Source organism: Equus caballus, chromosome 19, assembly GCF_041296265.1.
Source record: "Equus caballus isolate H_3958 breed thoroughbred chromosome 19, TB-T2T, whole genome shotgun sequence".
NCBI lineage: Eukaryota > Metazoa > Chordata > Mammalia > Perissodactyla > Equidae > Equus > Equus caballus.
The window spans coordinates 1,829,893-1,842,693 of NC_091702.1; the positions used below are offsets into that span (position 1 = coordinate 1,829,893).

Genomic DNA, 12,801 nt, shown 5'->3' on the forward strand with positions numbered 1-12,801 from the left:
ATAATTTTAAAATAGTGCTTTTCAAACTGCAGGTCCTGACCAACTAGTGGATTATGAAATAATTCTAGAGAGTGTGACAAGCACTTAAAAAACAATGAAACAAAATGGAATAGATAATATTAGAGTGTATTACACGTAAAAAGGTAAGAACAGTTTCATAAAATTTTTATATTCCTTTGGTGTGTGTGCGTATATACTGATTTACGATAAAAAATAATTTATAGATTTATTTTGTGAGTTGCCATCAAAAGAATTTGAAAGTCACTGCCATGGATTTAAAGTTATCTGAAACACAGTTTTGTAATATAGCAGTTTGAAATGAAGCCCCAACAATATATGTAACAAATAAAAGCGTAGATAGGTTTTAGCTGCAAATTTTAAAGGGATTGGCAAGTTACTTTTCCTGAGAAGTCTAGCCCTGGGATGACTGGGTATTTTCCAAAGGGCCAGGAACCAGTTATCCCAATAAACGGTAGGGGCCTCAATGCTCTCTCCCTGGGAGGCTCTGAGGTAACGTTCCTCATCTCACTTGTAATGCTGCTGTTGCCTTGCTGCAGTGGCTGTTGGAAGTACTGCGTCTTCCCTAACCAGATCAGAAGGACCCAGTTTTCCCAAAGTCTTGGTCTGCCAGAAAGATGGCATTGCACTTCTCCCCGATTTGTGGGACCTGCACCCAGCTTGGAGAGCTGGAAAACTCCAGCCCTTAACTCCCCTCTTTGCTAGGGAACCACGTTTTCCTTCCCACTGGGTCCTTGGAAGATGGGAAGCAGCAGTAAGGTTACTTGTGTTTTATCCACACCATGTGCGTCTGTGTTTTTGTGTGAAGGCTGACTCATGTGGAGGAAAGTTCTATGCCTAGAATTATAAAATTAATGCTAATCAGAGTAATGCAGCATGCCACTTCCAATCTGCTAATGAGCTTTGGGGAGAGATGGCACATCTTCCTGCAGCTGATGGATGCCCCTTTTAGAGGATCTACGACATCCTCCCCAGGTCTTCACTCAGCTGGGCTAACACACTTCAGAACAAAATAATCCTCAGGGCAGGATGGGACCCCTTGCTTTTTGGTTCTTGTCCCTTGAATCAGTCTACTCTCTGTGCCACTAAAATGGCTGCCTATTAAACTCATCAGTGGAATCTGCCATACTGTGTCACTTAAACTTTTTCCATCTGCTTATGGTTTTTACTTGTTTTTCATAGAAAGCCCTGACCTAAATCTCTACTCTTCTTTTATAATGCTTTCATTTTGACCTTACTACTGCTGAAAGTCAACCAAACTCATTCATCACTGTCCCTCCCCCCAATCTCCATGAACATTATCCTGTTATCCAGGTTTTTAACATCCACTCAAGAGATTGTCAACAAAAATGGACTAAACCTTTACATGGAACTTCTTTACCCCCACATGGGACATTTTCAAGAATAGGAGCTTTCAGATGAATTAGCAATGTAGATAAATTTGTTACCAACACTAGAATCTCATTCTAAAATATTTTCTACAGCTCAAAACATGGCATAAGGCAGATTCCTATTTAAGAGAAAGGGCCTTCTTTTAAGTTGTCTTGAAGATTCTGAGACTGTCCTTACGAGCAGTGCTATGAGAGGATACGAGGCACAATCTCAGTCACCCCAAGAGTTAATTTAAATGGAGAAAGTGAGATGGTTTCCCAAAACATTGGAATTGATTTTTCCCTGAGTCTCTCCATAGTTGTAGATTCTGATAATCACAGAATATAGAGAAGGAAGAAACTTGGTGTTCCTTCTAACTGCCTCATTTCACAAACCAAGAAATTGAGGATCAGAGACATGAGGTCATTAAAGTCATCCAGTTACTTAGTTGCTTACTTCGACTAGGGTGGTTTCAGAAAGGATGCAGAAAAGTACAAGTATTTGAGAGCTAGTTAGGGACTGTATTAATCAACACTGTAATAATCAGCTCTGTGTCCTTGGGTGCTGCGACAGCTGGGGGTCCACTGCTGCAGCTGACAAATAAAGTGTGAGGAAGAAACAAAAACTGAGGGAGTCCATCGCCACTAGACCTGCCTTATAAGAAATGTCAAAAAGAGCTCTCCTGTCTGAAATGAAAAGGCAAAGGATACAAAGCTTTAAACAAGTTGATAAATAGATAAAATCAGAAAACTGCAACTCTGTATCAGAACATGTTAGTAAACAATTATGATGCAAAGGTTAAAGGGAAAGAAAGCATTAAAAATAACATTAACCGTTCCAATTTGGTAACAAATTCACAATACAGAAAGAAAGAATTTTGACAACAAAAATAGCAAGGGAAGAAGAAAAGGACAGAACTTGCCTAGTCAAATGAAGCAAAAATGCTATCAGCAGAAAAAGAACTATCTCATCTGTGAGACCTTTTATACAAACCTCATGGTAACCACAAAACAAAAATTAAGGCAGAGTCACGAAACATAAAAAAAGAGGAAACTGAAAAACACATCACCAAAAACCGTCAAGCTGAAATTGTAGTGAGAAACACAAGGAAAAAGAAACAAAGGAAATATAGAGCAACCATAAAACAAAAGATAAAATGGCAATAGTAAGTCCCTATATATCCATAATCATCCTAAATGTAAATGGATTGAATGCACCAATGAAAAGACAGAGAGGCTGGACAGGTTAAGAAAAAGACCCAAAAATGTGCTGCCTCCAGGAGACCCATCTCAGCTCTAAAGAAAAACATAGGCTCAGAGTGAAGGGGTGGAAGATGATACTCCGACCAAATGACAACCAAAAGAAAGTGAGTGTAGCCATAATTCTATCAGACGAAATAGACTGCAAGCCAAAAAAGACAAGAGACAAAGATGGGCATTATATAATGATAAAGGGGATAATCCATCAAGAAGACATAACATTTATTAATATATATGCACCTAACGTAGAAGCACCAAAGTCTATAAAACAACTATTAACAGATCTAAAGGGAGAAACTGACAGCAACACCATAAGAGTAGGGAACTTTAATAGCCCACTTACATCAATGGATAGGTCTTCTAGAGAGAAAAATCAACAAAGAAACGTTGATCTTCAATGAAACACTAGACCAGATGAATTGAACAGATACATATATAATATTCAATCCAAAAGCAGCAGGATATACATTTTCTCTCAAGTACACATGAAACATTCTCAAAGATCCACTGTTTGTTGGGAAACAAAACAACTCCCAATAAACTTAAGAAGACTGAAAAGATATCAAGCATCTTTTCCAACCACAATGGTATGAAACTAGAAATCAACCACAAGGAGAAAGCTGGAAAAGTCACAAATATGTGGAGCCTAAACAACGTGCTATTCATTAACTATTGGAACAACAACAAAATTAAAGGAGAAATGGAAAAATATCTGGAGGCAAATGAAAAGGAAAATACAGTGTACCAAAATCTATTGGATACAGCAAAAGCAGTACTAAGAGGGAAGTTCCTAGCAACACAGGCCTACCTTGTGAGACAGGAAAAATCTCAAATAAACAATCTAACAATACATCCAACAGAATCAGAAAAGAAGAAAAATGAAGAGCCCAAAGTCAGGAGAACAAAGGAACTACTAGAAATCAGAGCTGAAATAAATGACACGGAGAGTAAAAAGAAAATAGAAAAGATCAGCGAAACTAAGAGCTAGTTCTTTGAAAATATAAACAAAATTGACAAACCTTTAGGTAGAATAAGACAAAAAGAGAGAAGCCTCAAATAAATAAAATCAGAGAAGAAATCACAAGCAATATAACAGAAATACAAAGGATTACAACAGTATTCTTTATCAATGTTATAAACTACATTAACAAAATGAAGAATAAAAATCACATGATCATCTCAACAGACGCAGAGAAAGAATTTGACAAGATTCACCACATATTTATGATAATAACTCTCAATAAAATAATTATAGAAGGAAAGTACCTCAACATAATAAAGGCCATATATGACAAACCAACAGCTAACATTATACTCAATGGTGTAAACTGATAGCTATCCCTCTAAGAGCAGGAACAAGACAAGGATGCCCACGCTCAGCCTTCTTAGTCCTAGCCAGAGCAATCAAGTAAGAAAAATAAATAAAACATATTCAAACTGGAAAGGAAGAAGTAAAACTGTCACTACTTGTGGATGATGAGATTTTACATATAGAAAACGCTAAAGAATCCATCAAAAAACTAAAAACAAACGAGCAGAAATAAAAAATCAAGAATACAATCCTATTTACAATCACAAAAAGAATTAAGTGGGTAGGAATAAATTTAACCAATGAGGTGAAAGACCTATACACTGAAGACTATAAGACATTGTTGAAAGAAATTAAAGAAGACATAAAGAAATAGAAGGATATTCTGTGCTCATGGATTAGAAGAATCAACATAGTGAAAAAGTCCATGTTACTTAAAGCAATCTGCAGATTCAATGTAATCCCTATCAAAACCCCAATGACATTTTTCACAGAAATAGAAAGAAGAATTCTAAAATTTACTGGAAACAACAAAAGTCCCCAAAGAGCCACAGCACTCCAGAGAAAAAAGAACAAAGGTGGAGGCATCACATTCCCTAATTTCAAAGTATACTACAAAGCTGTATTAATCAAAACAGCACGATACTGGCAGAAAAGCAGACACAGATCAATGGAACAGAATTGATAGCCAAGAAATAAACCCATACATTTAGGAACAGCCAATTTTCAACAAAGGAGCTAAGAACATACAATGGAGAAGGGAAAGTCTCTTCAATAAACACTGTTGGGAAAACGGACAGCCGCACACAAAAGAATGAAAGTAGACCATTATCTTACACCATGCACAAAAATTAACTCAAAATGGATTAAAGACTTGAATGTAATACCTGAAACCATAAAACTCCAAAGAAGAAAACATAGGCAGTAAGCTCTTTGCTATCATTCTTAGCAGTGTCTTTTTGAATATGTCTCCTCAGGAAAGGGAAACAAAAGAAAAAATAAGCTAATGGGACTACATCAAACTAAAAAGCGTCTGTATGGCTAAGGAAACATCAATACAATGAAAAGACAACCTAGCAATTGGAAGAAGATATCTGCGAATCATTTATCCAATAAGGGGTTGCTATCCAAAATATATAAAGAACTCAACAACAAAAGAACAAACTTAGTCAAGAAACGGGCAGAGGATTTGAACAGACATTTTCCCAAAGATATACAGATGGCCAACAAGCACATGAAAAGATGTTCAACGTCACTAATTATTAGATAAATACAAATCAAAACCACAATGAGATATCACCTCATGCCCATCAGAATGGCTATTACTAAAAAGACAAGAAATAAGAAGTGTTGGAGAGGGGCCAGTGCCATGGCCGAGTGGTTAAGTTCGTGTGCGCTACTCACTTCAGCAGCCCAGGGTCTTGCCGGTTTGGATCCTGGGCCTGGACACGGCACCACTCATCAAGCCATGCTGAGGTGGCATCCCACACAGCACAGCCAGGATATACAACTAGAATATACAACTATGTACTGGGAGGGTTTTGGGAGAACAAGAAGGAAAAAAAGATAGACAACAGATGTTAGCTCAGGTGCCAATCTTTACAAAGAAAACAGAAGTGTTGGAGAGGATGTGGAGAAAAGGGAGCCCTCATACACTGCTGGTGGGAATGTAAATTGGTGCAGCCACTGTGGAAAATAGTACAGAGATTCCTCAAAAACTTAAAAATAGAATGACCAGGCATGACATCAGCATCACGGCGGAGTGAGCTCTTCCCTTAGACTCTCCTCCCTAAGAAAGAATGAAAAGGACATTCATAAACCAACAGAGGACAGGCACACAACACAAAAGACATCTGAGAGACCCATGCAGCCAAATGCCTGAAGGTGGAGGTGCTGGACCCCCCAGGAGGAAGGAGGAGGAAGTAAGGGGATCTCCTCTCCCTCCCCAGCAATGACCTAGGGCACAGGACCATGCACAGCTCTGAGAAAAGAGGGGCCTGGGGGGAGACTCTGTAGGAATGCCTTCGCTCTCCAAGTTCCCTCACATCCCATAGGAAAGCTCCACAGAGGAGGCTAAGCTATTGTGGGGTTGTCTTCATGAAGCCAGCACGCCAGGAGGACAGACAGCGAGGGCAAACAGAGAACACCCACGGGATGGCACATGCAAAAGAAGTGCCCCTCCCCCTGCTGGGCTCACAAGCTCAGCCAGTCAGCCAGAGCAAGGGACCCCGTCTAGAGTGCCCGTGCGTACATTAGCAAAGCAGCAGCTACAAGCAGGCAATCGCAGATGGGTCCTGTCAGCATAGATTCCAAAGGACAAGCACAGACACCAGGGATCACAGCAGGCTCAGAATACACAGCTCCTGAACCTCCTCCAGTGGTGGCAGGTGGAATCTGCAACCAGATACTATCTATGTGAAGGCACAAACCAACCCCATCAAATAGTATGAAGAAATATATTAATAGTCCAGACCAGAAGGAAAATGAAAAGCACCTAGAAATCAATCCTGAAGGCACACAAATTTACAATGTAAATGACAGAGAATTCAAAATAGCTAACATTAAAAAACTCAACGAGTTACAAGAAAATTCAGATAGTTCAATTAAATCAGGAATAAAATTAATAAACAGAGGGAATACTTCACAAAAGAGATTGACCCTACAAAGAGAAACCAATCAGAAATGTTGGAGATGAAAAACACAATGAGATAAAGAAAAATCTGGATACCCTGAATTACAGAGCTGACGTTATGGAAGACGGAATTAGCAATCTGGAGGACCGAAATATAGAAAGGCTTCAGATGGAGGAGGAGAGAGAATTAAGACTAAAAAGAACCGAAGAAATTCTCTGAGAAATATCTGATTCAATTAGGAAATGCAACATAAAAACTACGGGTATTATAGAGGGAGAAGGGAGGGAGAAAGGAGCAGAAAGTCTGTTCAAACCTGGGAAAGGAGCTGGAATTACAAGTAAAAGACGCTAACAGAACTTCTGATTACATCAATGTAAAAAGACCTACTCCAAGGCATAGAGTAGTAAAACTGGCAAAAGTCAGTGACAAAGAAGAAATATTTTTAAAGGCAGCAAGGCAGAAGAAAATAACTTACAAAGACCATATCAAACTTTCAGGAGATTTCTCAGCAGAATCTTTACAGGCTACGAGAAGGTAGAATGAGATATTCAAAATTCTGAAAGACAAAAACCTTCAGCTGAGAATACTCTATCCAGGGAAAAATATCCTACAGATATGGTGGAGAAATACAAACTTTCCCACATAAACAAAAGCTGAGGTAGTTCATCGCCACAAGACACCCCAAACAGGAAATGCTCAAGAAGACCTTCATACCTGAAAAAGAAAAAAAAGAGTTCACAAAGCCTTGAGCAAGGAGATAAATAGGCAGCCAAAGTCAGAAAATTGCAGCTCTCTACCAGAACAGGTTAGCAAAAACTTAATTATGACATGAAAGATAAACGGACGGAAAACATCAAAAATAACTATAATCTTGTGATTTTAACCACAAAATCACAACACAAAACAGAATGTGTTATGACCAACAAATCAGAGGAAGAGGAAAGGGATGGAACTGGCTTAGACCAAGGAAATAAGAGGCTATCAGAAAATGGTATATCTCATCTACGAGATTTTTTATACAAACCTGATGGTAACCACTAAACAAATAATCAGAACAGAGACACAAATGATACAGAAAAAAAGAAAACTGAGGGGCTGTCCCAGTGGCATAATGGTTAAGTTCACATGCTCTGCTTCAGCCACCCAGGGTTTGCAGCTTCAGGTCCCAGGCACAGACCTATGCATCTCTCATCAAGCCCTGCTGTGCTGGCATCCCACATACAAAAAACAGAGGAAGATTGCCACAGATGTTAGCTCAGCAACAATCTTCCTCAAGCTAAAAAAGAGGAAGATTGCTTACAGGTGTTAGCTCAGGGCCAGTCTTCCTCACACACAAAAAAGAGAAAACTGAGAAAACCATCATAGAGAACTACCAAACTGAACTGGCAGTCCAAAATACACAAGACAAGAAACAAGGGAAATACAGAGCTGCAAAACAAGTGATAAAATGGCAGCGTTAAGCCCTTATATATAAATAATCACTCTAAATGTAAATGGATTGAATTATCCAATCAAAAGACAGAGTGGTGGGATGGATTGAAAAACAAGACTCATCAATATGCTGCCTCCAGGAAACACTCTTAGCTCTAAAGACAAACACAGGCTCAGAGTGAAGGGACGGAAGATGATACTCTAAGCTAATGGCAAACAAAAGAATCAGTTATTGCAATACTTATATCAGACACAGTAGACCTCAAGATAAAAAAGGCAATGAGAGACAAAGAGGGGCAGTATATAATGGTAAAAGGGACACTCCAACAAGAAGACATAACACTTATAAATATACGTGTACCCAACAAAGGAGTACCAAAGTACATAAAGCAACTATTAACAGACCTAAAAAGAGATATTAACAACAACATAATAATAGCAGGGGGCCCCAACAGTCTACTTACATCGATGGATAGATCATCCAGACAGAAAGTTAACAAGGAAATAGTGGAATTAAATGGAAAACTAGACGAGATGGACTATATAATAGATATATATGGAACATTCTGTCCAAAAATAGCAGAATACACATTCTTCTCAAGTGCACATGGAGCATTCTAAGGACAGACCATATGTTTCGAAACAAGATAGGCCTCAATAAATTTAAGAAGATTGAAATCACATCAAGCATCTTTTCTGACCAAAATGCTATGAGACTAGAAATCAGCTACAGGAAAAAAGCTGGGAAAGTGACAAATATGTGGACACTAAACAACATGCTACTGAACAACCAATGGATCATTGAAGAAATTAAAAGAGAAATCAAAAATATCTGGAGACAAATGAAAATGAAAATACACCATACCAACTCATACGGGATGCAGAAAAAGTTGTCCTATGAGGGAAATTCATAGCAATACAGGCCCAGCTTAAAAAAACAAGAAAGATCTAAAATAAGCAATCTTAAAATACAGTTAGAAAATGGAGAACCAACAAAGCCCAAAGTCAGCCGAAGGAGGGAAATAATAAAAATCAGAGCAGAAATAAATGAAATTGAAACCAAAAAAGAAAAAAGAACAGTAGAAAAGATCAGTGAAACAAAGCGCTGGTTCTTTGAGAAGATATGCAAAATTGACAAACCCTTAGCCTGACTCTCTAAGAAAAAAAGAGAGAAGGCTCAAATAAATAAAATTAGAAATGAAAGAGGAGAAATTACAACAGATACCACAGAAATATAAAGGATTATAAGAGAATACTATGAAAAACTATATAGCAACAAACTGGACAATCCAGAAGAAACAGATAAATTCTAAGACTCATACAACTTCCCAAAACTGAATCAAGAAGAAACAGAGAATCTGAATAGCCCAATCACAAGTAAAGAGATTGAAACAGGTAGCTTAGTGGGAAACTACTTACCCTGACAAGGTTACCCACTCAAAGCTAACAGCCAACATCACAATTAATAGTAAAACACGCTATATTTTTCCTCAAGACTGACTTGATTTCTACTATTTCAACTTCTCCTTTTCCTTTAATGCATGGATCCTGCTAAACCTTATAAATCCATTACAATATAAAGTGGGGAATGAATAAAGAGCTCACCTGAGGGATGTTCACTCTCTGTGGCTCCTGGGCGAGTACAGAGGACTGTGGTTCAGCTGAGGGGACAGAAAGAAGACAGGGGTCCTGAGATTTAGCTGTCTTACAGCTCTTAGATTCACCTCCTCAAATCTCAGCACCCCAGTTGGGGATCATCCTCCCCATAGGCACAGGGCCCTCTGGGCCTTGAAAAGGCACAAGAAGGATCATGGACAGGCAGCAACACCTGTCTTTGTGTGATTCTGAAATGACCATGGAGCTGAAATCTGCAGTTTTTTACTGAGTGAACATAAACTTTACTCGATTGATTTAACAATAACGCATGCGTCCTTCTGGATAACAGAAAGAAATAAAAACAACCGATCAGTTGAATTAAAGTACGCCAAACGACAAGACACTATTCCTTCATTAAAGTTAACTTAGCAGAAAAATGCTCAGTATGCATCATTTATCTATTTTTCTCAGTAATATTATTCAACCCCTGGTATACACAATCCACGGAAAGCCTAGTAAAAGAGATGGGAGGATTTAAGGCAGGAATTTGTAATTGTTCATTTCAGCTGGGAAGTATTTCTCAAAAGGCCCTTTCGATAGATGCTTTTGGTAACTTACCTGTGAGAGAGTGAACTGTCACAAACTGCGTTTCCCTGGACAAGTCACTGAAATTTTCAGGCCCAATGTCTTTAAATCTTTCAAAAGAGTTAGAAGTAGGTGACCTTGGAAAACTCTTCACAGATCATCATTCTTGGATCCTGTGACATCAGGATAACGTCACTAATGTCACATGTGGTGGTGGACATGTGTGACAGCAGCGCATCTGTAAATAGCGGGGGCCATTTAAGGGGACTGGAGACAGAACTTCCTCCCTCTGCCTGGTTGTCCCTTACCCCCAGACCTTGCCCTCACGGCTCTCCAACAAAGCAGCCTTTCCTGAGCAGCCTGCCCCTGGGCCACCCCAGCTCACCTGTACTTCCCAGGGACGGCCCAAATGCCCCACTGTCACACAGTGTGGTGGCTCCTGAAGGTGGCATCATCATCAAGTCTGGTTCATTCTGGGCAGGAGGATCAAGACCTGCTTCTGATCTTGCAAATCTAGCATCTGCTCCTTTCTGGGCTCTTGTCTCTGCTCTGAAGCTCTGGAGAGAGGTCTAAGGTCAGAGGGGCGCTCTCTTCCAGGTAAGACTCCCTCACAGAGGCCCCCTGCTTCCTGCCTCACAAGGGCTGGTTTGTTTCAAGGCAACTGGGACATGGATCTGAGAAATAAATTCATCTTAGGGGCAAAAAGGCTGACTCTTAGAATTCATTATAACGTCAGACTTCAAGGACAGAAAGCCTGACAATGCAGAGGGGGCCAGGCACCTCTGTCTGACCCAAGGGACCTGAAGAGACACTAGAAATCCCAGGATACATGTGACACATGGTGGGATTCCATCCACATCCTTTCCTTTACATCCCTGGGGACGCAGGGACAGGCCATGTTCCTAAGTGCTGTGAAGGCTGTAATGCCAGTCTTGGGCAGGTGTGACATCAGACAAAGCCTGAGACTGAAGCCAAGCACACCTGCCCTCGAATCCAAATTCCCTGGCTGGGAGCTCCTGACTCGAGCACATCGGGCCACCGACCCGAGCCTCGGTTTCTGGTAAAGTGGTTGTCAGGGTACATTAAACTATCCAGTAAAAAAACAAAGCGTCCTCTAACTATAACAGCAGTTGTCACTTACTTAAGGCTTCCTACCTGGCACTTGTCTAAAATAGTGATCTATGTTTCCAAACGTCGCCGTGAAACAATCATTATTAATATTTATAGATGAGAACCCTGACTCTCGCCCAGGTTCCTTCTGTCGCCCCTGCTAACAGGTGACAGAGCTGGCACTGACCGGGCCTGTAGTGCTCCAGAGCTCGGGCTCCACCGCAGACCCACGGTCACCGTCCGCCTGATAAACGCACTCCTCCCTCCCGCACCCACCGCCGCCGACATGGGCTTCTCTCCGGTCGGGCTGCAGGCGGGCTGGTCACACGATCCTCGGGCATCCCGGACCGCCCCGAACACCTGCGCCCCCCGGCAGCCCGAGGGTCGGGGTCTCCCCCATCGGCCTTACCCGCTCTGACGGCCCGCCCGGGTTTATACACCGCCGCGGGGGGCGACGAGGTCCCAGACACTTCCTGCTCCCATCCCCAAGCACAGGCACACCCTTCCCAGCTAGTCCCTCGCCCTCGGTGCGCACCCTGCATTTTCCGAGCACACCCCAAAGTTCCCCAACGGTTCTCTGGAGTCCTGAGAAGACAAACGAGGAGGCTACGGCTGCACATGCGCAGAAGGAGCGTGGCGTCCCCTTCCCGGAGTCCAGGCGGTGAACCTCACCTATTTAAAACTACATTTCCCATAGGCCTCCGCGTCTACATTTCAAGTCACTTTTGGCCTTTCCGCGAAAGCGGGAGGACGGTGTTCTTAAATCTCTCCTGCCCAGGGTCCTCCGAGCCCGAAGAGGTTAAGGGTTAAGCCTGAACTCTGCTGTCAAATGCAAAGGGTAGTCCGCTATTGGCTCCCGATTAAAATAGCATTTTTTTCATAAGTCATTTGGAGGTAATTGGGGAAATTTGAATACGGATTGGATATGGAAAATATTAAAATATTACTTAGATGGTGTGAAAAAAATTTGGAGTTAGGTAGGAAAATTGACTTTGTAAAAAGAAAAAGACATGACGACTGAAGTAGTTAAATTATATAGCTGTAAAATTATAATTTTACAATTTTTCAACCTGGGACCTCCACCCTGTTCCTTTACAGCCGCCGGACCCACCAACCCCTGAGCCCCATCCTGGCGCGCCTGGGGCCCAGTGTGCAGATTCTACTGAGGGTCTGCACAGGTGCTCCAGGGGTGGATGTTTATAGGAAATCTGTTGGGTCTTCTACATTAACATTGATTCTTGCTGAATTCTCTTATTGTTTCAGAAATTTTTATGTTAAATATCTTGGATTTCCATGCACATAACGACAAGTTTGCTTGCTTTTTGCTGACGTTTATAATTCTTTGTCATTCTTTACCAAATTACAGATAAAAGCACAAGAATGCTGGTTAAACTATATTAAATCAATCATAATAGACTTTAACATAAAGATCACGAAGGAGAGAAAGTGGTCACACATATGTCGTTTAACAAACATTTATTGAAAACTG

General features: G+C 40.8%; 1 long non-coding RNA gene across 2 annotated transcripts; it reads right to left on the minus strand.

Annotated features, from left to right (window-relative positions):
* Nucleotides 1–7,243: 7,243 nt before the first annotated feature.
* LOC138919046 (uncharacterized) lies at nucleotides 7,244–12,541 on the minus strand. 2 transcript variants are annotated; one of them, XR_011428933.1, is made up of 5 exons: nucleotides 11,722–12,541; nucleotides 10,588–10,759; nucleotides 10,236–10,440; nucleotides 9,627–9,682; nucleotides 7,244–7,304 (listed from the first exon to the last, which is right to left on the minus strand). It is a non-coding gene; the product is annotated as an uncharacterized lncRNA (long non-coding RNA). The 2 variants fall into 2 exon arrangements; XR_011428934.1 differs by lacking the exon at nucleotides 7,244–7,304 and having other exon boundaries at nucleotides 9,623–9,682; nucleotides 11,722–12,534.
* Nucleotides 12,542–12,801: the final 260 nt, after the last annotated feature.